Source organism: Pleurodeles waltl, chromosome 9 (genome assembly GCF_031143425.1).
Source record: "Pleurodeles waltl isolate 20211129_DDA chromosome 9, aPleWal1.hap1.20221129, whole genome shotgun sequence".
NCBI classification, from domain to species: Eukaryota; Metazoa; Chordata; class Amphibia; order Caudata; family Salamandridae; genus Pleurodeles; species Pleurodeles waltl.
Window position 1 is genome coordinate 331,390,671 of NC_090448.1, and position 26,835 is coordinate 331,417,505.

General features: G+C 44.2%; 1 protein-coding gene across 4 annotated transcripts in view; it reads left to right on the plus strand.

Moving 5' to 3' along the window:
- Positions 1–225: 225 nt before the first annotated feature.
- Positions 226–26,835, plus strand: part of MST1 (macrophage stimulating 1) — a 355,392-nt gene continuing 328,782 nt past the window's right edge. The window contains exons 1-2 of one of the 4 annotated variants that reach the window (XM_069206862.1): positions 226–773; positions 1,011–1,118. The gene's annotated coding sequence lies outside the window, so the exon portion shown is untranslated. Of the gene's footprint in view, positions 774–885; positions 1,119–26,835 lie in introns of those variants that run through there. The other 3 variants (XM_069206865.1, XM_069206864.1, XM_069206863.1) reach the window with 3 other exon arrangements.

Sequence of the window (26,835 nt, forward strand, 5' to 3'; positions counted from 1 at the left end):
TCAAAAATGTGCTGTAATCCGACCAGGCTGTTGAAACCAGGGAAATGTCTGGATGAAGCAAGGAGTGTTTACCCTCGTTGCGGCGCACGTCATATTCTGTGGGAGGGGCCTGTGCCCGTCGTGTAGCTGTTTTTCAGTTTTTTGGCTAAAAATAGATTCTGAAATAATATTGGTGAACATTTGGAAATATTTAAGAAAGACAAAGTACGAAGGGCAGTTAAAACCAGCTCTTTCCTGTTCGGGTTTTATCGGCCCTTCAGTTTACACAGAGGTACCAAGTATTTCACGTGTAACCGCTACTAGGAGGGCTAGGGGATTGAAAGGCAGGGGGAAGTTTAGTGTGGGAGGCTTTTGTCTCTGAGAGTTTGAATAGCGGTAGCCCATCACCCCTGCCTCCAGCCCCACCAAATAAAGGACACCTGGTGTGGGCGATTTGGAATACGGCGAACCGGGAATGTATAAGCAGTAAAGCAGGTGCAAACCGCCCTGTACGACCCCCACCCCGCATGTAACTCTCCTCCCCTTCCTTTGGCTGGGAAAGTCTGAGATGTGTTGTGCTATCCCGAGAAGCAGAGATTGACAGAGAAAACTTTGTAAAATCAAAGTGAAAAGCGACTGGCTGTGGACGCTTGTCTGCGACCTTCGAGCGTTTATAACGCTCTACAATCATAAGAAACCAATGTCCGCTGCAATATTGTGCTGCACCTTCAGGAGCTCTGCAGGACACAGAAACCAAGTGCACCCACCAGCCTGCCGCACCGGAAACAAATCTGGTAAGTCATTCGAGTTTTGCAAAAGAGCAACTGTGTGTGACGTCACACGCAGCAAGCGAGGAAAGGCTTGTAGAGGCCTTTCTGAAAGTATTAAAGGCAGCGGTTACGAACGAAAGTGTAAGACCGAGATTGATTATTAGTAGTGGGTTAAAAGTAGTGTGTACTGTAGTGACTAGTGAAACTCATTTCCCCTAGGGCATCTGGCCTGCCATGAACGTTTTTTGTTGTTGTTGATAGGCGCGGTTTGGACACTGCAAAATCGGTTGCCCTCCATTTCTGGATCACGACATTTCACTTAAACATTATCTACTTAGTGCCAGGGGCTACATTTTGGAGAAGTGTGTGGTAAGTGAAGTGTTTTAAATCTTGTACTGCCAATAACGTTTAAAAGACTCTATCTTTGAAAACGGAATGCTTACATTAAGCCTCAATGCCTTGCGCGTGGTAGCGAGATACCTTCTGCAAGCAACTATATCGAGGACTCCGATCATCACCGGTGCTTTAAATGAAAGTATAGAAGTGCAGGCACTCACTATTTAGAGTACGTGTTTGCTCATGAGAAATGCCGATACTCTCCCTTTTAACTGTAGTAGTGTAGGTACTATCCCTTTAAAATTAGTGAAGTCTAGGTATTCAGTACCGGACAGTACCTGCGCGTTTAAAGCACGGACTACTACATAAATCAGAACTCGCGCAAATTCCAAGCGGTGGTGGGTTAGGTAAGGATCTCTGGGAAACGATAATAACACAGTAAAATGTACATTCTAGTTTTGACCTCAGATCATGGTATATTCAAGAAAGTTGCACACGTCCACTAAATATGTGTTGCAACAACAAAGAAACAGTAAAAACCTGCGAGGGTAGTTGTTTTGTGACAGAACCCTAATTTCCCATGTATATGTGCACGGTAGTCCTCTAGACCAAGTTTTTCAAGTCTGGAAATCCCACAACGCAAAGAGAAACTATTTGATGATCTACTTATGCATGGATCTGGACGACTAAAGATATCCGATTTTGGTCTTTTGCTTCTTAAAACAATCGTGCATGTGTTCCCAAGGCAATGCGTGTGTTGTTCATCCAGCCCAGGATTTTCTTTTTATTCCAGATCCTAGATTAGCAAGTCAAATTCTGGACTGGAAGGGCATGGATGTGGAAAACTTGAGGGTTCCTTATAGGCAGTGCTCTCCTTCCCCACCACCCCTGTGATGCATGAATAGTGCTGTGATGAAAGGTGCCAAGGGTCTTAGTGCAGACAAGGAAAATGCTTAGGTCATGTGGATGGTACTTATAAGGAATCCATAAAGCTAAAGTTCTCATATGAAATCATTTATATGCAACAATCCATTGTAGAGGACTTGGCACAATCGGTACATGTTTTGTGGGAGTTGATGCAGCGAGTGGCTGAAGGCCACAGCCTTTGCCTAGTAGTACCCAATGACTATATCTAAACATTCGCGTTACTAGGGGAAAGGCTGAAGGCCACACCCTGTAGCTGGAGTACTACTGCTCTTTGTTGGATGTTACCAAAGTCGATGTTGTGTGTCTACTGCTAACTGTGATACAGGGTGCAGGTTTTTCCGTATGAGTGTACTGTGAGTTGTACCTGTTTGAGTGCAAGGTGTAGGCAATGCCTTTGTGAATGCAGAGTAAGACGAGTGTCTCTGAGTGCAGGGGGGGTGTGAGTGGGTCAGTGAGGAAGAACAGTGAGCTTGTGTGAGTGATGGGTGAGTAATGTACCCAAGTGCAGCATTTTTGTGTGATATGAGCGCAGTGTGAAGGCCTTGTCTGTTTGAGGACATGATGTGATTAAGGCGTGTATAAACGCAGGCTGAAGATAGTGTGTGAATGCAGAGGGAGGTGTATGTGTACTGTTATGCCTGCGTTAGTGCTGGGTGAGCGGTATGTCGGTGTGAGTGAGGATGAGCGGCGTGATTAATGTGCATGTTTTTGTTGTGTAAATGAGTGCAGGGTTTGTCGTGTATGTATAAGTGGAGGTTCAGAGGGGGAGGCTGTTTCAGTGCGGGGTGAGGAAAGTGTGTGAGTGCGAGGGAGTGTACTATCTGTGTGAGTGTACTGTGAGCATTTTTCCCGTGCGAATGTACAGTGGAGTATTGTGAATGTGTATGTGTGCCTCTGTGGGTGCAGGGTGGGAGGTGTGACTAGGGGAAAGCAGAGTGAGACTTGTATGTCTACTTGCATGTAGTGTGAATGGTGCCTGTGTGCGTGTTCAGTGAGCAACATGCTTTTGGGAGCCTAGTGTGATTTGTGTAGTGCAATACATAAAGACAGACATTTTTGAATTACCAGTTTCTAACTCACTTTCGATGTTTCTACTTTGATCGACTGCTGGCTACTAATAATAAACTCGCTACAGTGGCGGAATTGAGGGTGGGAGCTGCAGTGTATCCCGCCTTTGTCTCCAACAAGTGCTTTAATTTACAGATCGCGCCGGCGATGCTCACTCTGAACTCCTAAACTACGATTTTACCGAGATTGGAGTCTGACTTGCAGTTGACCTGCTTTTCAAGGAAAGTACCGTGTTTTTTTCCCCCCAGCAGCTTGTGACATTTCACTGGCACATCACCCTTACGGTACTCGGGATCATCGGCATTCGGAGGTAAATCAGCGATTCCAATCCCTATAAAGTAGCCCGAGGGGTGCTTGTAGCCACTGCTATGTGTGTGAGCCGCAGATATTAGCATCAAGTTCTGGTAAGATTGCTTTACTAATTAAGGGGGCATTTGTGCACCTGATGAAAATAGGTGGATATTACCCAGTGGAGCTACTGCCCCTTACACTCCTGGCCTGTCTTTGAGTGTCTCACGCGCAGCTCTGCCTTTTCTTGGCCCAGTGTGGCATCACTTGCTCTTAGCGCCCTTTACTGGGGATCCTCCTTAACCCTGATTAATTCTGAGGTTCGAAAGCCTCCAAAGAAAGCTGTTGCAAAAATGGTAGAGTACAGTGTCTCCTCATATTTTGAGTTACACAAGACCTTAAATGCTCCTACTGATTTGTTTAGCGTTGCAGACTCGAAAGGTGCCCTCTGATCAGGCTTTTGCACCCCTTGTGTATAACCTCCGCTCAAGGCATGCCTCATGGGGAAACTAGTAGTAGGGTCATACTCTGCTTTTGGTTTTGTGAAACAGGCCACAGCAGTGAGTTGTCCGGAAACCCAGGCTTGCATTTTGCTAGTATCTCCTGCCCACAATAGAAACTCTTGCACCTTTCTGACCATTGTATGGTACTCACCCATGCTCCATGATTCATTCACTGCAATGAAAATGTTGTACACCTGGTATCTTCCCTGCGTCCCAGTGGCCAGAAAGAGCTAGAGGTTATTCAACTTCAATAAGGTCTGTCATTCTGACTTGATAGGTTTCATCTCTTCCTTTGTCTGGGGGTAAGGTGCTCAGAATTTCACCCACTGAATACTAGATGGAGTGTCAACAGCTACTTTCTTGACCTCTTTTACATGCTGCATGTGGAATTAAGTGTTTCCCATCAAACATTAATATCCCTCAGTAGACCTCCCCACCCCCAAAGGACCAGGCATGCAGCTGTTTGTGAATTAACTACTTGCACAATGGCCATGCATTCTCCCCAGAATGTTATTTTTTGTCTGCTAATACCTTTGGCCACAAATGAAGAGCCAGGACAGTAGGAAACACTTCCAAAACCACGATATAGTTGGTCAGCCAGTTCCTCTCCAGTGCATTGGAACATTTTTCAGCACACTGTTCAATGCCCAAGATGACTTGAAAACCCTGTCTCCCAGATGCACCTAAAAAGAGCTGAAACTGCTTATTGATGGACCGTATCAAAGATCCATTGAGTATCTGCAGAAGTGATAGCCACAGATCCTCCTTTGGCAAGTCACACCAAGTACTGGGTTCTCAAGATTTTAGAAGTGTCCCAAGCTAGCTGCCTTGCAAAGAACCTACTTCCCTGTAAGATCCTAACTTTAATATTCAGCATGCCAAGGAAGCTGTGTAGGGTGGCTAATGTTGCTTTGCACATGCACAGGGCTGCTATGTTTTTTTTTTTTTTCCAGAGCATCCACTGTCCTGTGGAAGTCTAGCCTCCCTGAAATCTGTTCTGGTGCTCAAGAAGGGTATCCACTCCATTGAGCCTTGAGTCTTTTCTGGTGCTAAAGCGACCCTCCATGCTTTACTAATGTCTTGCAGTGGTTGCAGAATCACCATAAATTTGTTAGATTTTGCCCTCCGGATAAAGAGGAAGTCTTTGAGGTAGTGTAAGGAACTCAATAGGGTATTTCTCTGCCTACTTTAGGAAACAGCTGAATGTTTTGAAAAGGGAAATATAACAATGCACATCCTGTGGGCATGCGTTTGTCATAAAAATACTGCCCATCTCACTGCATACCCAGTAGATAGGCTGTCCCAGAGGACAGGGAAAAGCTAAAGTGGCCTTCCCAAAGAAAGGGCCACTTTGTATTTGTCAGATTACTTATGTTGTGTGTTTTTTTTTTTTTTTTTTTTTAGCACTATTCCCAGTGGTGAAATAATGAAATCAGTCAAAGGCAGATGGGAAAACAGCCAACCATTCTACATTAAAGACATATTTTTTTCAGTGTCGTGCAAATTACCTCTGGGGCCTCTGTGACAGAGCACAAATTCCTAGACTCCCTGGTGACTGCTGGCTGATGATGGTTTCCTGAACCCTAATTGAAACCTTTAAACTGTAGTTTGTGCTCTGCTGGTTTGGAGTAATTGACCAGAAGCTGAGTAAGGTGTCTTATAAATGTGCACCGGTGCTTTAATTTAATGTGCTGAACTAAGACTATTTGGTGCTATGTTTGGGACTTTTGGATTTATGACTCTTGCCCCCTTCATTGCGATTAGTTGCCGTTTGCCAACCGGTGCATTTAGAATAAACATGTGCTTGACCCCACTTTGTATATCCTCCAAAGTCTGATGATCCTACGATTCAACACCCTCTTCCTCTCTGTGGCACCCAAAAAAGTGTGTCCAAAATCAGACTTCTACTGATTGCCAACTTGCGTCTAACCACTTGGAATCTATGTTGGTGGCACATTTCCTGCTCCCATGTAATATTGTCAATCTGTTCCTACAGATTAAGTAGGACCGTGTCTATTGGACAACATAAACTTCAGCTTATGGAGACTGAGTCTCCCTATATCATCAGAAATATTGTCATTGTTCCTGGCTTCCTCACAGTGCCCCATCTGAACCTCTAAACTTGACAGGGCAACAGATGGTGTTCTGCAACCTCGAATATGACTTACTCAGATTCCCAAGAAAATTGTGGCAGCAGATCTACTCTCCTGTTGTCACTCTGGGTACCCAAGAGGAGACACAAGAATATTAAGGAGTGGTATTTAAAACATTTATTGTAATGATCTCGTTCTTAAGTAAAAAAAAAAAACATGAGCTGCGATGATGAGACAGACTAGAAGAGCATGGTAACAGCACAATAAATATGGTGAAAAAGCTGAATAATTCAACCATGGTAATGTGATTATGTTTCTGCACTCCTATATGTCTCTACCTTCATTAGTGAGAGCATAGTGTGAGCACCCTGTGCCACATCAATTGGGAAAACCCAACCCTAATACCTGGATAAATGTATCAAGAAGTCAATCAAGGCAGTGGTCAGTCAGTAGCGGAATCAGCAAGGATGCATGCTTGGACGCAGCGTGTCATGTTCCAGGACAATCCTAAACACAAGTCCTCCTCTAACAACTATTGCATGGAAGCGGTTTATATAATGCAATTACAGTTCGGGTCAGAACAGTCAGAGATGCAGGCTGAATTCTATAATGTGTCTACAGCCGAGGAGCTGTCTTTATGGTGAATCTTAATATTAAGGAATTATATTCTGTGTACCTAGCCTTGGATAAAGTGTACAGACTCAAAGGACAGCAGAGTTTTACCAAAAGTGAGCAACGGGTACAGTAGTTTCTCAGTGTGTTATCACAGGAGTGAAAGGCCGTGCATAGGAAAAGAAATGCTAAATTAAAAATGTGCATTTAAAATGGCAGAACTAAGCAGGCCCTAATGTGGCTTTAATACCCCCCCCCCACCCCTCCTTTTTTGCCTGTGAGAGACATAGCTCAAGCTAAAATAAAATATAAAATCTATCCTAAAAATGTATAAAACTTATACAGAACAATGCTCTTCTATAATCCAAGTAAATTAAAGCACTTAAAAATGCCAATTAAAAATCAGGGAAACTAAATTAAAACTTTTATTAAAAACAAGGGCCCAAATCAAAAAATCTAGGAGGCACCATCCTGTCCAAAGTCAGTGTGAACCAAAGAGGAGCCCGTAACCACAGATGAGTCCCCGTCGCCTGAGAAGCAGGATCCAAGGAACAGAAATGGTCAAAGCTAGCCAAATCAGCCAATGTAACCACAACATTAAAGCCAGATTCCAGGAGCCAAAATATCCATTTCAATTGGATGGGAAGGCTCATGGAATGCATCCAGCTGCAATGGCAGTCTCTTGGGACAACACTGTAGATAATCTCTCATTGAACCCACACACAGATCCATGTCCGTAGATTGTACCAAAGGTGAAGCTAAGCACAAGTCCAGTGCACTCTCTAAAGGGCACAGTGCACAGCGGAACACAGACTGCATGCAGTGTAACTACACCGGTCTGAATGACCACAACCAATCATTGTTCAGTTCCTGGACAATCAACACTCCAAACAGCTGTACCATCTGTTCACAACATAGCAGGATATGTGGCAGTTGCATCCATTCCGGCATTGTTGTTTGGCATCCATTGCATAGCAAGAGAAAAAATATATATATCGGCAAGCAAATACAGTATAACCGGAATGCCTCAAACACTAAACCAATGAGTGCGGAAAGGACAGGATCATGTGGAACATAGTCTGAAAGATGCTTACAAAGCCAGACCCAACCACTTAAAAAAAAGTGTACCACTCCTGCGGTATTTGAGGCATTTAAATATACAGAGAACAAGTTCACATAAATGCTGCGATAAATTGGTGCGTAATAGCGATTGCACCTCGTGGAAGACCTTGCTACTTGGAGATCAAAGGTCTTTGTAGCCAATGTCAGTAAAACAACCTTCTGAAACCACAAAGTTTGCAGTCTGCTCAGCTTATTGAAATTCGTATTAAAAATTGCGACATGAGACCAAACTGTTAACTCCCTTATCAAAGGTATGGGTGGAAATAACACATTGCTATAGCAGGTCACAACTCTAGCGACCGTCACCACATATGGGGCACCCAGTAACCTCACCACAGCAAACTTGATCATTTAGTACCAAATATCTCCCATTCGAGAGCAATCTGAACATTCGTAAAATCAAGGAAACCGGTATGCCCTTCACGCTATTTGCCTACTTGGTAGTGTTTCAAGCAAGATGTAAAATGAAAACTTGAAATTGGTAAGGATCCTTGAATAAATCACAATGCAGAGGGTGTTTTAGTTGAAGAAAATGGCAACTTTTCTAAAAGTTTGATGTTAAGGATAGTAAAGGCAGCATCTTTCCTTACCATTATTCTCTGTATGCGGTTTGAATTAAAAGGTAAAAATAATTCTGTTGTGTTCAGACGGCGCCATGGCATGTGGTTTGATTTAAAAAACCTGCAACATCCAACTTAGTTGCATAATCCATCTCATCTGGTTCTGCCCACATTGTAATAAGGACATATCATTCTATGATATTGAATGCAGATGACATAATGTTGTTCAAGGAGTAAATATGGGTTGAAAGTGTTGTCATAGTGCTGTCCACAACAGCTAATGCTTTCTCTGTTTTCCCCTGTCAATCTGTCTAGGTCTTTCAGCAACCTCTTGCTGAGAAACTTCCCAAATCTCATGTTATATGGCATATATGCATTGTTTCTGACTTTGTGCTCTAGGACCTAACAAGAAATCTTGTAAATCCATATAACCAGATAGTAGGGACAGGTGACTGTGAATATCGGGGGGTCAGGTCAGATAGCTTTAGAACCCATTGTGGAGTTAAAAAACTATGCATGACAACCATTAGTGTCTGCTGGCCACAGTAACAACCCTCTTCAACCTGAAATTGAAGAGTTATATGTCCTATTCTGGATCATGTTATTTATCTGCTCTTCAGTAAAGTTTGTAAAGTGTTGCCAATTATCAAAACGGGATATGGATGGAATGTTTGGTGTGTTCATATCCTTAATCTTGGCCAACCACATGCAAGTTGTTTGCTGCACTGTCTTGTTCAGGAAAATCATTTGCCTAGGTATGAGACATGTTCTAAACAAGACATCCGTACCCTGTACTTGCCAGTGACAGATTCCATAAATTGACTTCAAATCAATGTTGTCATTTCAATATTCATAACCCTGTGTGGTCAGTTGTACTATGAATGTATCGGAATCAATCAGCTTTGTTTGTGTTAGCATAGTTTTTACTTTGGTGGTGAAGGCCTGTAATCATAGGAACTGAGGTCTAAATGATTATGTCCTGTAAAATAAGCAAAACCTTGTCTGATATATTTTAGAGGTACACACTGGTGGTGTGTAATTAAAAACTACACACAGACAACTAGCTATGTGTAAATGATGAACATGATGATGGTAACAAAACATTTCACCATAATTGGGTCTTCAGTTTTTGAATGCAGAATAGCTTTACAAATTCAGAGAGTATGCTTCTCACTGTATTCACATCCCATTAATCAGAGATAGCACCAGGAACAATTGCATCATCCAAAGGTATTTTGAAAACCTAGGAAATTTGTAGCATTTCTGTTTGACTAAAATGTCAAATGGGACCTTACCCTACACAGTTCCATCAGGGACGGGAATCACAAAAATGTTTACAAGGGACAGGTCTCCTTCCACCTTATGCGAGGAAGAATGAGGATTCAGAGACTGAGCTACAAGTTCAGGGAGGTAATGTCCATTCAAAGTCAAGAAGTCTATAACAAAACCAATCAAAAAAACAATGGCATTTCAATCTAAAGGTAAGACCAAGGTGGAACAAAGTTGGTCTTTTTAGCCGTATAAAAAATACACATGCTTCATGCACTGAAGTATGTGAAGAATCTGAAAAAAATAATTGACATCAACAAGGTCCCTAGTCTGTATGAAAACGGGGACCTCGTGGCAAGGAAGATCTGGCAGTCTCTTCCAAAAGTAGTTGGTAATAAACAACTTTGTTATTTAAACAGCATTTGATGACTGTGCACTCTCAGCCAGAGTAGCAATTCATAATCTGAAATCATCCAACCGGGAAGAAACAATACTTAAAAATATAATCAATTTTTTTTATCAGTGTGCCTAGTTAATAAAAACCATTACACTTTTACACAATAAAACACATAAAGAAAAATAGTTGCACTTGTGCAGAATGAAACACATAAAATACAACCATTACACTTGCTCACTATTCTGTGAGCTAGTGTCATTTGATTCTGAGGTTTTATTGCACCCTGGCAGAGTGCATATGCCTATGTCTTATAGTCTGTAGTGGCTGGATCAGCCATGGCACACTCAACACCCTCCAGATATCTGACCATATGGGCAATCTGTTTTTGGTTGGCAGAAATGAGACCGCTTAAGGTCGCATGTCTGCATGTGCGAACCCCCAGATGTACTCACAGCGGGCGCATACGTCTGCGGCGATCCTTCAGGATCCTGGAGCATAGACAGAACATATGGGGCACGATTTCGACTGCTGACCCACAGAGTTGGCGGGGTTTATCTTTTGCGGTCTGTCGCCATGGGCTCTCGTGTCTGCCATCTGGTAGGACCCCCAAGTGATAAAGCAAATACTTCCTCTTTATGCTGTAGGTTAAGACTTCTCCCAGGTATTGCCAGGGGGCTAGAGTCGTATAGGTATTTAGGACTAGCCAGACATGATACCTTTTCTCGAGAGTTATATTGTCTTCAGTTAGGGACAGGAGCTCTGTTACTTTTTTAGTTGAGGTTTTAAGAAGTTTGTGGTTAAGCTCCGATGACCATAAGCTCTCAATTTCAAACTGCATTGTTGAGGCATCAAGATATATTCGTGCCGGCGAGCAGGGCTTTGTTGTAGGTTATAGTGTTCCTCGCTGCATTCCTCGTTTTTGTGAAAAAAGTTGGTATAAGCTGCGTGTCTTGCTAGACACTATTTGTTTAAACCGAACTCCAGCCTTATCTATGCTGTGTAACTTTGAAGCTTAAACATTTGCCTGAGTATGCTCTGTATGGTGTCATCCAAGACCTTTGAGTCTCTGCCACAAAGTGCAATACTTCCGTAAGCTAATGTAGGGACCACCTTAGCTCTGGCTACTTTTAGGAATGAGCTGAGCGTGAACTTGTTCAGTTTGGTTGACAGTGTCCAAAGCCCCATGGATAGAGCAGCCCCTTTCTGTCTTATTTCTTCTTTGTGTTTAAGAAAGGATCCATGACAGTCAAACAGAAGACCCAGGTATTTATAACTTGCTGTTTGTTCAAACGTACTCCCACTAAGTCCCCAGGTTGCGAACCCCCCTTAGGATCATGATTTTCGTTTTTTTAATGGTTTGATTTGCAGCCCATTCTCAAGGGAGTAATCTTCTGTGGCTTTCAAGCGGCATCGCATGCCAACCCTTGTTTTACTGAGTTGCATGACGGACGTCATCTGCATATAGGAGATTCGTCAGTTGATTCATCTCCAGTTGTGGTGCGAGGGAGTTGATTGAAGGGAGCGCTGTTGAAAAATCAGCCATGAAGAGATTGAATAAAGTGGGGGCTAAAACACAGCCCTGCTTTAGGCTTCTGGTCATTGGGATCCTCCTAGATAGGTTTGATCCTAACCCACGTGCTGGTATACAGGTCTCAATGGTTTTCAGGAGTTGCAATGGAATTTGCAAGCTATTAAGTTTCCCCCAGAGCCTGCTTCGATTGATGCTGTTTTGAAGTCAATAAAGCAGTGATAGAGTCGGAGTTTCGCAATTGTTGAGGAATCAAGTATATGAGAGAGCCATAATATTGCTATCTGTGCCTGAATTGCTGGTGAACCCCGTTTGGTTTGTGGGAATTATTGATTCCTGTCCAGCCCAGTTGATCAGGTGCTCGAGCAGAGCGCCAACAAAGTATTTTGCTTCATTGTCGATAAGCACAATCAGTCGGTAATTTCTAGGATCTGATTTGTCTCCGCCTTTGTATTATTGGAGAGATATTGGATCCCCTCCAGGGTTCCGTGGTTGGTTCACCAGCCAGGGCGTGATTGAAGAGAGAGGCCATGATTTCAGCCCACTTAAGTGGGCCTAATTTATAGATAGCCTGAGGGACCCCATTCGGGCTGGGGACACCTCCTATTTGTCTTTAGCTGACCCTTCTGTTCTTTGGGAGGCTTTTAGATGGTGGTCAGCTTCGTGGGCCAAGGAAACTAGAGAGGTAGCTGTCCATTTGTTTTTAGCTGGCACAGATGTTCGGGGCTCGCAGGTTCTGTGTTGATCTTGTGTACTGCTGGAATAAGAGTGAAGACCACTTCCTGCAGTGGGTGGTTGCTTTCGAACCTTAAACCCAGTTTGAAGGAAACAACCATTTGCATCAGTGATGAGGAGACCCAGGTGAAACCGATTAGTGAGTTTCCATTTGCAGCATGAAAGGATAAAGAATGTGGGGTGTCTTCACTGAATCTGTCATTTAGCGCTCTAAGTGTTCAAGAGAGCCCAGTAAAGCTGTACCTATATTACTTCTATTTGCTGTCTTAATCAGTGATTGTTCTGGGATAGTCCACTTATGTTCGTGGGCTTCATTGAACCCATTAGTTACAGACCCTTCTCGTAGGTTCATGTGAAGTCCCCTGTTACTAATAGTGGAAGGAGCGGATAAGAGCCGACCACTTGCGTGATGTGATCCACATGTAATTTTGACATTGCCCCCTGGTTTTTCCATCTCAGAGACATGTAGATATAGACTATAGGAAGAACCCTTGCTCCTTTTTTCTGTGTAGAAAAATCAGGTGCACAGTGAGAAATGTGTCGGCATTAGAAGAGAGCACTCTACAGCTGGCTTTTAAAGCAGTTGACAGATACACCCCCCAGGCCATCTTTCCTGCGGCCATATTTGCCTTCCTTGATAGCAGGTAGAAAGGCATGGGAGTAGCCTGGGAAGAAAATTGGTTCCAAGGCCCAAGTTTCTTGTAGAGCGATGACTAAAAGCTCTGGAGGTAGTTGGATGTTTCGGGGTCTCGCGGTTTGGCCTTTAGGCCATGGATATTCCAAGAGCAGAGCCTTAAGCAGTAGCGCTCGCGGGCCTCCTTGCCCCCTGGGATTCACTTTATTTCTTGCTTCTGGTTCAGGATTTGGGCTACCCACCGCCAGTCGTCTTTCACATTGCTGTCCTTCTGTTTCAGCACATGATGTGTGGGCCACACACTCCCTGTGGTATTGGGATCTATTCCCGAGCATGAGCCTCTTGCACCTCGTAGTGAGGAACCACAGACAACCTTCTTTTGTCATCTGATGCCCCTTTTCGTGGCCTTAGGGGATGCGGTTATCTGGGGACTGATACCCCTTCCAAGTTGATTCCCAACTTCTTAAAGTATTTGCTTTCCTTAAGAACTGCCCCAACTATGGTGTCAGACTGCTAGATGACTTTGGTTTATTCATTGGCTTTCCCTGGCTCCCACTCTATGAATTCTACAGATTCAATCATATCTCAACTGACACCTTTTAGCGAGCGTTACGCGGCACTCTGCTCGGCAGGACTATACCAGGACTTATCAAGGTCTTTTCATATACATAACCTTTGGTCTTTGTTCTCTACATTCCCTACCTCGGGACATATGAACCAAACAACTGGCCGCATTTATTTACTTGTGAAACAGTATATTTTCTGTACAATTTCCCAACTCTGAATCTTCTCTAATTTTGCCTATACTCTAGCCTTCCAAAAAATCACTTGTGTGATGAAACACGTGTTGGCTGTGCTTTGTGGACGTGTCTTTCCACTTACCAAACTGCTGTTAAAAATAAAAGATCCTATGAGAGACGTGAAATATTGATGCGCTTCACTTGTCGATGGATTCTTCATACATTGGACTTCACTGTTTTGTATGCTGTGTGCTGTGGTCTTATCGGTCCAATATCTGAGGTGATGTTAGTTAGACCTGGAATCTGCCCTAAGAGTTTTTAAATATATTTCCTCGATTGAGGATGTCCATAGTACCAAGTGATTGATATTCTGGAAGGAATAGGATTATTCAGCACTGTCCCTCCCCTAGGGTGTGCTTAGTGGGTCACTCTATTGTGTTGGGGTTTTTAATCCTCCATGGATGAAGACAACAGTGTGTTAAGATTGTCTGAGAGGTGGTTACACTGGGGCCAGATCTGTGGCAATCCATTTGTATGCGGGATAAACATTTGTACTTCTCTCTGGGAGGCTTACCTTGTGTTTATCACACCTTGGCAGTCACCGGATGCCCTTGGCCCAGTTAAGCAGATTCTCTGGGCTGGGATGTCCTGCCACTTAGGTTTGAGGGGTGAGCCCCCTCAAGCTGGAGTTGGGGGTGAACTTTTCTGATCACAGGGGTCCCCTCAGAGCTGTGCATCTTCCCCTTTCGTTGCTTGGTTTCAGTGGGGTTAACTATGGGTGGCTCCGTTTCATGCTCTGTGAGGTGAGTCACCTCCGGGGCTGCCTCGTCGCTGGTTGGTGAGGCATTGCCCCCAGTGTTATATCCATGGTCTATCTGATTAGATGTCTGGTAGGTTTGCAGAATACAGTTTTGGGGTAGTTTTTATTATGTGATTTCCTCTTTTGCGTCCCTTTGGACGTAATTTATTATTATTTATTTTTGCACTTGTTGGTGTGTAGTATTTCCCTTGCTTTTTTTGCCTGTTATTGGCTCTATTGTCAAATTACATGGTGATGCTCCCCTTCCCTCCCCAGCAGTGTTAAAGATTTCCTTTGGAGAGAGGGGTCTTGGCCATATAAGGCCATTTCTCCAAGTGAAATGCCTCAGATTTTAGGCACGCTGTCATTTTTATTGCCTTGGGCGCTATTGCAGCCTCTTTGTGATTGTGTGGGGGTTGTGGGTGCGCCCTTCCTATCTTCCAGCTCTTCTATTCCACCCCCTAATACGCTTTGTAGTCGACTTAATTTGTCAGGAGTTACAGAGCAGCAGCATCTTCGGGCAAGGTCACTGGTTAGTTCTTGAGCGATCTTGGTGAGGTTATTGAGGTCAACAATACGCTTGCCTATACCAGCCACATAGGCTTCTGAGCTCAAAGTCTCCACTTAACACATCCATCTTAGCTGAATAATAGGTGAGTGCGCTGGCCATTATCTGGATGGTCCGGAGCAGTGCTGGTCAGGTGCTTTTTTCCACTCGACTAGGGGAATCCGCTACTGTTGTTGGGAGGGGCTCCACCAAGGTTATGGTGGGAGGCCCGGGGTACCTGGAGTACAGGGTTCTTAGTAAACAGTTGGACACTCCGTTCCTTTCACTGAAGAATATGAGGCAAGGAGCTTGTTCCATTCTTCATGTGTTAAGTCGTCAAAGTCAGCCCCTGTGTTGAGCTTGGCTTTGGTCTGACAGTTTCCCCATCTTGTTAGACTCAGTTCCGTGCCTGGTTGTGGCAGGGATTAGTTGTGCTCTGATTTGCTCATTCTTTTGGTGCAAGGAGAGCTTTCTCATGATTGTCTCGTTCTGCTTGTGTTCCAGCTTTCTTTTACTGGTGTGTTGGCAGCCTGGACTTGTTCCCTTGGGGGATCCTGTCCCAAATTAATTAGGCTGGATGGCTTCGGTCAGGTCATTTTACACTTCTAACAATGCAGATCTTTTGAGTATCCTACTGGCCACGGCCCCTCCTTTCGTCGCTACCCCAGCTTCATTGCCCATGTCTGTTTTTTTTTATTTTTATTTCTTGAGCAGTAGTTTGAGGGTTTCTTGAATTGGTCCTTCCTAGACTTTGCAGCTGGCTTTGTACAAAGGAGAGACAGTTGTAGTGCCAGATGCCAAGCTACTGTTGGCGCTGGTTCATCGATTACCATGGGGACCACATGCTGCAGTATACTGAGATTGTCGTTTGGGAGCGGAGATGAAAACTGTTGCTTGGTTCTGATTATCACCAAAGGTGTTAGTGGGACTAGAAGACCAATGCTTGGGGCAGTAGCTGAGTAAATGGTGGCTCCTCCGTCTTTTAAAAACTAGAATTTTGTTATTTTGGGTTGACCGGTGATCCCTGTTGCTCCTGCTCCAGGACCCATTTGACCTGTTGGCGTGCCAATTGGTTGGATGGCCACCAAGGGAGGATCACAGTAGCATACCTTCCTTTTCCTGCTAGTTTGTACCGGGATTTCCTGGCCTCCCCAACCTCATTTTCTTTAACGTCCGATCGTCTACTGTAATGTTAATGATGTTGTTGCAGGTTTAGTTTCATTAGGTGGAAAGATGGGCTCAGGTGAGTGGTGCTCACCAACCACCCTTCAAGCCACACTCAGCGCTACCCAAGCTGCTTCGGCAGGGTGCTGGGCATGCACTCACATCAGCTTGCTAAAAGCCACTGCACTCTTCAGGACCCAGCCAGGTTACTGCAAGGGTGCCAGTTTATTTACTAGCACTGGTTCCCGGCTATTGTATACTTGCTGTGATGTACGTGAAGTGGTGCCACCTTCCAGTTGTGCAGATGTGATGCTGTGTTTGATGCTGCGTTGCAGTTGTTGAGATGCAGAAGCGCCACAAATCACCAACATTCAAATTGTGGATATAGTACAGTTACAGGACAATTGTGGGACAATTGCTAACTAGTGGTAGCAAGAATAGCAAAATTGCAGCAGTGGATAGTTACTTAGTTGGCTTTGAGGAAAAGGTTGTGGCGTAGCTGGTAGCGGTAATGCCTGGCGCGTGGTAAATTGTGTTGAACCTCCCTGCAGCCTCTTTCCCTGACTTTTCAGTCTTTTTTTTTTCCCCTAGTCTTTTACTGGCCTTTTGCCCACTATATACACTTTATAGCACCTAATTCCTGTAGGGGGATCACCTGCAGAGCAGTGAGAGGAGGCAGGTAACTACTCAGGAGCCCTTGTGGCCTACTGTGTAGAACTTGACACATGGTGCATCTTTATTAGGTTGATGGAGACAAAGCGGTTCTGTTTACAACCAGCATGCGGAGGCAGAATTATAGTTCTTGTACCTTGAATGCCTAGGTCTGGCACTGGTGCTTGGTATGATTGTGAATTGAAAGGAATTTGGCCAGTCTTCTTATGCACTAGATCCCCAAGCTTTGGAATCCATCTGAAAGATGCTGGTTGCACCTTAACTTCATTAGTGACTGATAGTTAATTAGTTGATGAGCGCTCGTCTCGGAAATCTTGGCGTTCTTGTGAGACAGTGAAATGTTCATTGATGTCTTGCAGCATGTTTGCCGTCACTGTGTCAGGATTATCGAGATCTGGAATGTACATCGGGATCCCAAACAGATCTTCCAAGGATCTTCTGGGCAGACTGTTTTGCTTCACTAATGAGCGAGCTGAAACACACGTGCACTGACAACAATCTCTGGAATGCGCTTCTTCGTCCAAAGAAGACCTTTATTATTTCACTATGCAAGGTTCCTAAAAGGAGATTAACATGTTAAAAGCACACGTTTAAAAAATGGTCACAACAAAAATGTACAAATTATTCTCCACTGCAATATACACAGCAAATATATGTATCTATATTATAGTGCAAAGCAAATAATGAATTTAAAAGTATGCCTCACCATGAGGCAAGGGCAACACTCCTTCATCTCTCTCCTAATCAGTATCAAATCGCCAGATCCCAGAATCGATCGAGGAGAGCGAGATCAATTATCCTCATGGGAAGGATGGCACACTCCAGCGCACTGGATGTGCCGGAGACCTGCAAACACTCTGTCCCCGGTCCATCTGGTCTCGGCCTCTTAAACTTTAAACGAACAAGAGAGGAAGCTTCTTAAAATTCCCTCTGCCCGCAGAAGTTTATTTTAAAAAAATGCTGATTGCTTTAGGCTTCTTTGAAAAACACGTTGGGACGTGGCCACAATCCCAAGGTGATAATCCAAAACAAGTCCGTTCCCTGCCATCTGAATCTACAGCAAGTTGAATAATTTGAAAGCACCATCAGAATTCAGTGGCCTGCAGTGATCCAAAAATATGCATTGGAGAGGTTTGTTTGAAATTTAAGAGGGGCGTAGGTGGACATGCCATGGTGGTGCTCTTAATTTGTTAGCAGATGTCACAGTAGAGCACAAGTTCTATAGTCTGTTTGTACAGACCATGCCATCAATAGTGTTTCTGAATTAAACAAAAAAACTGTAGCCGCCACACCAGCAGACGCAAGTCCTTCATGTGCGGCTATGGTTAATTCAAGCCTGCAGTCCTGATTGGGTATCACCTTCCCAGGAATGCGAGCAACAGGTATGTTTTGGGCACTCAACAGATAGGAGTATTTTGATGAACATTTTTTAGGTAAAGGAGTGCCAATGCCTAAAACAGTGACTGCAGCCGTTGTCTATTCTCATGTGAGAATGAGTTATCACAGTTACTATGGCAGTCTGAAATGTTGTTTTTCAGCTTCATCACTCAGTAAATTCCCAGCTTTGTTTATTTCAGCATGTTGATGACTCCATGTTGGTATTATATCGCCTGTGACCAGCACGATTTCAGATGTGGCACCTTGCCCCAAAGCAGCGTGTGCTTGATGCTATTCCTCTTACAGTATCTGAATCTATTGCAGCACCAGAAATGCAATTTTTTGTTATAAGATTGAGCACCATAATAACAATCTCACACTACAAGTGTGGGAAATTCAGGATCCATATTTTCAAGTGTCAGAATCTGTGTTTTTAATTCAGCCAGTTGTGCTGTTCAATCCCATAATCCCATAGGTATTGTGTGAATGTTTTGTGGCTGCAACTTGTCCCCCTTCATGAAACTAATCACCACTGCGGATTAATATTATGTTTGGTGCCAACAGCAGGCTGAACTGCGCCATCAGCATAGATTACAAAATCATATTGATCAAGAGGCAGGAAGTCACTTGGTATGGGCATTCTTTTTCGTACTGAAGGAATTCTTGAGTCTGCAAGGTCAGGTCAAAAACGCATTCTACGCCAGTAGCTGTCAGGGAAGTGGCCCACTGTATTCATCGTGGATGTAAGCCTTTTGTGGTAGGAACGCTAACCTTGGTCACAGCCTCTACGTTTGGGACTGGGGTTTCAACAATAATGCATTTCCCCTGAGCCAATGGTCTTTCCTTATTGACAGCAGTCGATACTTTTTCAGTGGTGGCAAAAGACATTTCAGCATTAGAATTTGAATGTGATTTATGTGCAGTGGGCACAGTGTGTCCTTTATTAAAGGTGACCTCTGTGTGGCCAGTGGATCCTGCAGTGACTCATATTACTAAGCTAGTGGTATTGAGACGAGTATGTAGGCGTCTGGACACAAGCATGTTTGTTTGCAAAGATCTAAGTATTTGTGTATGTTCTGATGTCTGAATACTGGAGAATTCAGGGCATATTACATTCTAGAATGGTTTGATCCATTGTGCATAATCTGGTATGTATGTTCTACCAAACTTCAAGAAGCTTGTAGCTTCTTTATTGTGTTGGGGGCTGTAAAAGGGCACATTTCTCTATGCAGATGGGGGCAAGGCTTTTGCCTTCATTGGATAGTTCATATGCCAGAAACAGGACACTAAGAAATACAATTTTTGATTTCTGAAAATTAAATTTGTAGCCATATTTGGCAAATCCTAACCCTTTGTGATCTACTTGCGCAAAGTGTCTGTTCAAGTCATCGTCCATCAGATAGATGTCATCTACATAAGGCAATGCTTCAGGGTCAAAAATTGATGTTATGCGGGCTGTGAACAATCCTGGACTGTTTTAATACCCCTGGGGTAAACGTCCGAATCACCCTTGAGAACCTAGGATGGAGAACATAAAGTCTCAGCTATCAGGTGCTATATTTTGGCAGGAAAAAACATTGGAACTGTCTGTCGGTTTGTATTTGTTTACAGACTATGTTGTTCATTAAGGCCGTACTGAGTAAAGTTTGTATTACAAATCGGTGTGTGTGACTAAGTGTCTATAGCCTAGGACTACACAATAGGAATGGTCTTGTTTCATTACTTAAAACGAGGATTATTCATAGGAGAGACGCATTGTTCAATCACTCCCTGGTACTCGAGTTGTGAGAATTACTCTCACTGGTGCTTTAGTTTCATATTTAATATGGGGTGTGTTTTTTGCTTTTCACTAATGACTGAGATGAGAAACTCTGGTACTGCCAAAGAATCTCTGGAATGCACTTCTTAGTCCAAAGAAGACCTTTATTATTTTACTACGCAAGGTTCCTAAAAGGAGATTAGCATGTTGAAAGCACACATTTAATAATAGTCGCAGCAATGAAATGAAAACATACCAAAATGATTCACCACTGCAATATATACAGCAATTTTATGTATCTATATTATAATGCAAAGCAAATAATTAATACAATTGCATCACCGTAAGGCCTGTCAGGTGGTTCATCTTTCTCCTGCCAGCAAGCCCTTGTTTTTTTTTCTTTATTTTAAGGTGTGTCCCAAGGATTTTTAGACTACTCTGGTGCATATTTCTATCTCTCTTGATCATCGTTTCCTTTAAGCTGTGGCTTGTTAGGCCTGACTCCCATATTATCTTGACCTATAGCTGTATAGGAGTCTGCAATAATTTTCGTTAATTTGCGCTTTTGATCCCTTACAGGAATCTGCGTGAGTCTTTGTGGTACTGCCAATGCTGCAACCTTCCCTTCTTAAATTGTGTGATATTTTTGAAGATACTGTAGTAAAGTTTCCAATTAATTTAATCCCAAATTCCAGGGCAGCAACTGTCCCATATCCATTTGAGTCTGTTTTAGCACTTCAGGCAAAAACAGCCATACCAACAGGTAGGTACAAAGTTAGAATCCTATGTTTTTCTTGGGGTCCCATAAGGGGAAACACTGCTTCAAACCAACTTTTTTTATTTGTTTTATAGCAATCCAGTATGGAATTTCCTCCCATTTGGGGGGAACCTTACCCATAATTGAATCCATTGAAACTGGACTAATTGCTGGCACAGCTAACTTTGTCTGGACAGCTTGAACAGCTCGGGTTAGGACAGCCGTTATTGTTTGTAGGACAAATTGCGTGTATATAGTCCAGCTAAACCTGTGTATAAGGCACGGAGTCCGGCTGCAGGAACATTTACTATGTTTGAGTACGGTGTGTAGCAGGCTGGTGCTGGCCAGGTCCCCACATCACTACTGACAGAGCCTAGTCTTGTGTGTTGTAATAAATGTGTAAAAGTGTCTTGGAACCAATTTTGGTGTTCCTGAAAAGTTCATGCTATTTCTAGCTGTGTATAAGGTGTGTATTGATTAGGTGCAGCCACCTCTGTGTATGTATGAAATGTTTGTGTGTTAGTGTCTACTGCAGGGAAGTCAACCCATGAATAGTATACTTCATATTTATAGGCTTTGTGAGCCTCTATTACAAAGGTAACTTCTCCACGTGAGGGGGAGCCCCTGTTCTACAAAGTATGCTGTGACTGAATGTCTGCAGTTAACTGGCGTGTTATCTACATTCGCCATGTTTTAAAGAATGGAATTCAGCGAGGGAACACTATGGTGGGTTAATCCCATTAAAGAGTTCAAGCTTGAGCAACCTGCAGAATTAAATAATGGTTACCTATTCAGCTGAGGAGCATAAGTCCCTAACGCCATGACTGTCTCCATTTGGAGGTGCTAAGAGGGCCTTTGGGTACGTGACCACTATCAAGGAGACCTATTAAATAAGTGCCTGACCAAACATTGGTGGCGCTATGTAATATGATTACTACAAACAAATGAAGACTGTGTATATTGGATAACATAAATGTCAGTATATAGAGAGACAGCCTGCCTGTATCATTGGGAAATGTTGTCACGGTTCCTGGCTAGCTCAGCGTGCCCCATCTGAACCTCTAAGCTGGACTGGGTAACAGATAGTGTTGTGCAACCTTAACATTATTTACTCATATTCCCGAAGAATGTCACTTGGCGTAATCAAGATGAGACACAAAGTGCAGGAATGTTGTTTAAAACATGTATTGCAATAATCTTATTCTTGTGTAAAAATGCAATGATTAGACAGACTAGAGAGAGCATAGTAACCTACACGACAAATATTGTGAAAAAGATTAATGATTCAACCATGATAATACAATTATGTTTGTGCACTCCTCTCTGTCTCTACCTACACTAATGAGAGCATAGCGGGAGGACCCTGTGCCAGATCAGTTGGGAGACCCAACCCCCATACCTGGATAGATGTATCGGAAAGTCCGTCGGATGTGGTGCAAGTGATGATCCTGGCAAGGCAGGGGTAAGAGTCTGTAGCAGAACCAGCAGGCTCGGACACAATGCGGACAATAGGACAACCCTAGATGGTAGTGCTCGTCTAACAATTGTGGCATAAAAGCATAAAAGCAATTTTTTAATGCAAGCATTGTTTGTGCCAGAATTGTGTTAGAGGTGCAGGCTGAATGCTACAGTGTGTCTACAGCCAAGGAGCTGTCTCCACAGTCAGTCTAAATTCTAAGGAAACTTGTTCTGGGTCCCTGGCCCTGGATGAAGTGTACCAACTCGAAGGATAGCAGCGCTTCACCAGAAGTGAGTAACACGTACAGCCGTTTCTCATTTTCTCACACAAATGAATGGCTGTGCAGAGAAAAAGAAATCCTAAATTAAAAATGTGCATTTAAAATTTCAGAACTAAGCAGGCCCTAACATGACTTTACCACATATGAGTTACAGTTCTGTCTCGCTGCAGTCCCAAAATATCTATGGTGCATGCTTCATCTTCTGCCTGAAACCTCAATTATAGTTCAACCAACTTTTGCCACCATTTCAATTCTGCTCTTCATACATAATAGTTATATTTTGCAAATTTCAGGGTCTTGCCCTGGAACTTCACCGTAATCACTGTTGATAATATGGCAAACCCCTCTAACCAAATTTTGTCTCTTCCCATTTACCTTTTTGCTTCCTCCTCTGCTTGTCATAATCCTTACTGTTAACTGATTTTGGCACCCTCCATCACAAATGTCAGCCGTGAGAATGTCAAACCCCCTCTTTCATATCATCTCTGCAGCTTCTATAGTGGCCAGCTATGCTAAGAATGGACAGCCTGTTAATGGATTAGGGGAGTGTTTTAGGGTTGTCCACAGCCTTTTGTGTTACCCCTCTTTTTCAGGTTCATCAGCGACTTTGACTACACTCCCCATTATCAACTAGGAAGTTTCCAAGTATATCATGAGCTATCCCTGCACAACCTTCATACTTTTCCTCAGTTTCTGGTCTTTGCATGACAATGCCCTGCTATTTGCCCAGTGCAGCCCACATTTTGTAGTGTTTGAGAGCAACCTCTGGCCTTATACATAGGAATTCCCATGCTCATCCAGCAGTCCGGGCCCGTTTCCACCATTCCAGGGATTGGATAATGGGAGTCACTGTCTTCCCAGGCCCAGGTAATTTCCCTTTATGCTATTATCAAACCCTGGCATAGTAGGGTGGTGCAATATCTGTCCATCACCATCTCTTCTGTAGTGTGAAAGAGGACCAACATAGGATTGGAAGACCCAGCCCAGCACTCGTTTAAGGCAAGCCATCACCCCCTCCCAAAATGGGGCCAACCGAACGCACAACCAGGTTTTGTGGAAGAAACCTCCAGTTTCTGGCAGGCACTGCAAGCACATCCACTGCCACCCTTTTCCATAATCTTCTGAGTGTTTTAAACCCTATGTAGGTATTTCCATTATATGAGGCAGAATTGAGGGACTCACTATCTTACAGGAGAAGGCACAGGTCACCCACCAATCATCGTCTATGAGGTGAACTAGGGTCCCTACCCAGGCCTCTGTTGATCAAATGAGTCCGATGTGTGGATCACTTGTGTTTGATAAATGTGCAAGATTTTTCGATCACCAAGTTCCTCCAGAAGTATTTTGTCCTCTATGGGGTTGTGATCCGGTATTTCCGTGAGACCCTTGAAATATTGGGTGAAAGCATGTCTGAATTGTAGATAGCAAAAAAAAAAATTTTTTTTTGATGTAGGTCATGCTCGTCTTGTAACTCTAGAAAGGATTTCATCATGGGCGCCCAACAGGATACCCTCCAACTTGGATATGCCAATGACATCCCAGAATTGGAAGGCCTCCAAGGTGAGAACCTGTAACAGCTGGGTCCCATGCCATAACAGTGTTTCCTTTGTCAGGCGTCCCTTCCAGCCAAGGGCACTATGGTGGTCATTACAACCTCGGCGGTCTTTTAAGAAGACCGCCGAGGGACCGCTGTACGGAAGACCGCCAGTAGTGGCGGTTTGCCGTGCGGCGTATTATGACCGTTGGCTGCCCTCCGTCGTTTTTCCGACGGAGAGCCGCCAGCAGCCATACTTGCGGGCGGCGGGGAAGTGGAGGTTGCTCCACCGCCACACCAACAGAACACCGCCGAGCTAATCACGTCCTGTGATTCTGCGCGGCGGTGTTCTATTGGCGGTGTGGTGTTGGCGGAGCTGCCCCCATGGCTCCCGTCCCCTCCCGCAGGATCGACGGAACAGGTAAGTCGATCGTCCATTAGGGGAGGGGGGTTGGAGGTGTTGTGTGGCTGCATGGGGGTGTGCGTCTGTGTATGTAGGGGGGTGTGTGGGTGCGTGTATGCTTGCAGGGGTGATGCGTGTTTCGGAAATGTGTGCATAGACATATGGATGTGTGCGTGAATGTGGGTGTACGTGTCTGTGTGTGTGGATGTTGGCATGTATGTCGGTGTGTGTGTATGTGTGTTGGTGGTGCCTGCGTGCGTGTCGGGTGTGTGTCAGTGATGTTATGTTGGGGGTCGGGGTGGGGAGGGGGGCCCTGCCACCTTTGGGGGGGGGGCAGGGGTGGTGGGGGGTGTAGGGGAGGGAGTCGGGGTGGGGGGTGGGGGAGACCCCTATCAGTGCCAGGGAAAGAATTCCCTGGCACTGATAGTGCTTACCGCCATGGATTTCATGGCGGTTCCTACCACTGGAAATCCACGGCGGTAAGCCGGGTCACAATACCGGCGGCAGTATTGTCACACCCGCCGGGCTGGAGACCCAGGTCTCCAGCCCAGCGGTCGTCTCCGCCCTGGCGGGAGGAACGGGGAAGCGGCAGATGACCATGGCGGTCATGATACTGAAAAAAAGACCGCCAGCCTGTTGGCGGTCTTACTGCCGCTTTAACACCGTCCGCCAGGGTTGTAATGACCACCTATGTGCCTTGCCAGATTGGAAAAGCCCCTTTTGTGGCCGCTGGGGGCTGTTTAAGAGGAGCTCCTCCATGTCTGTTTCCTTCCTAAGGATTTCCCATTTCTCTCCGGGGTGTATAACAAGGCTGAATCAGATAGGTGGGACCATCCAACTCTGGAACAGTGCTGGTTGAGGACTGCTGATGTGCTTCATGGGAAAATAACAAGGGAGTGAGGAAGAGATAATGCTCAGACACTCACTAGTAACTTGATAAGGCGTGGAAGAAGTCAGCAATTACCAGACATTCCTCAAGATGAGGTTGACATGTTTCGCGTCTCTTATGGTCCACAAGGATCCTCTGACGCTTCTTCAGGACCTAATATATCATTTACACTTCTCCAAAAAAGGACAAAATAGAACAAAATAGACTCGTGCAATCTGAAACTATCAGTCAAGAATGTCAACAGTCACCTAAACGAGTCCACTTAGACCCGGACATGCTGTTCCTATTAGTCACCCCTCCCAAGTTGAGAACGGGCTTCATGGGACCACGCAAGCCTGTAGCCAAGTTTGCAGAGACTTTTTAGTGCAAACCGGAGTGGAGCGTTCCACCTACCCCAGGCAGCGCTCCCGAATGTCGTACAAGAAGAAGCGTCAGAGGATCCTTGTGGACCATAAGAGATGCGAAACATGTCGACCTCATCTTGAGGAATGTCTGGTAATTACTGACTTCCTCCATGCCTTATCAAGTTACTAGTGAGTGTCTGAGCATTATCTCTTCCTCACTCCCTTGTTATTTTTTAATCTTGGCCATCACCCAACATCAACGAATAAAGGAACATTTAGTGAGGGTTCTGAGCCAATTTTATCCTCTCTCTCCTCTCTCCCTGCGGACCTGTATCTGGGTTCTGTGTCATCATCGAGAAAAGATCTCTGGCAAAAAGCCCCCCTCCGGGGGGGAGCCCGTCAAGCATTGCAGTGCCGGTCTGACAAGGAGCCGTCCGATGATGAAGCATGACACCCAATCGGGTGTGTGAGGACTCTTGCTCCTAGTAATTAGGACCCTCTAGTAGTTTCTCTCTCACACTTTGTCTTTGTTGGAACAGTGTATTGCATTATATAACGGTATTCACTGGAGGGTATACACTGGACCATTAATCCTCCTATCCCCTTATATTTTTTAAGTGCTTCATGGGAAGCCACTATTCCATTGGCTCATTTCAGGTCATGTTCCAGCTCCATGACCATGAACATAGCCCAAAATTATGCCTCTTCTTGGTTAGCATTAGGGGAATAAAATGTTTGGGATCCCTATTCTTCTATCTTTGCTGCTCTGAAAGGGTGTAAAGTGACAGGAATTAGTACTTCGCTGCATAGGAGCTTCGACCTCTGATTGTCCTTTTATTAGCTAGTAATACTTTTAAGCCCAATTGGGCTTCCCCCCGCCATAAATCATTCTTGTTTTAGACATACACTACACTAAAGAATAAAGAAAAAAATACCTGTTTGTGGGGTTCTTTCAACCTTATCTTCATGCTTCCTGGCATGGACAGAAGGGGGATTGTTAGGCCACAGACAAACTAACGTTCATTAGCGGCTTTATACAATGGCAACCCCACTGTGCACTTTGAAATCACAATAACTATGTATAAACCATCCCGCAACCCCACAAATTCTTCTAGTCCTTCATAAAGGCAGTGTCAGAAACTGGACCATTTCTGTTTTCTGACTGCAAAAGAGAGAGTCATTTCTACTGGCTCCTTATGTATTCCTTATACCCAATCCCCTTTGAGACCACAAGAAAAATAATAATGAGGATCAGTTTGTTTTCTTATTGAAAGATTTCTGTTCCCTCTA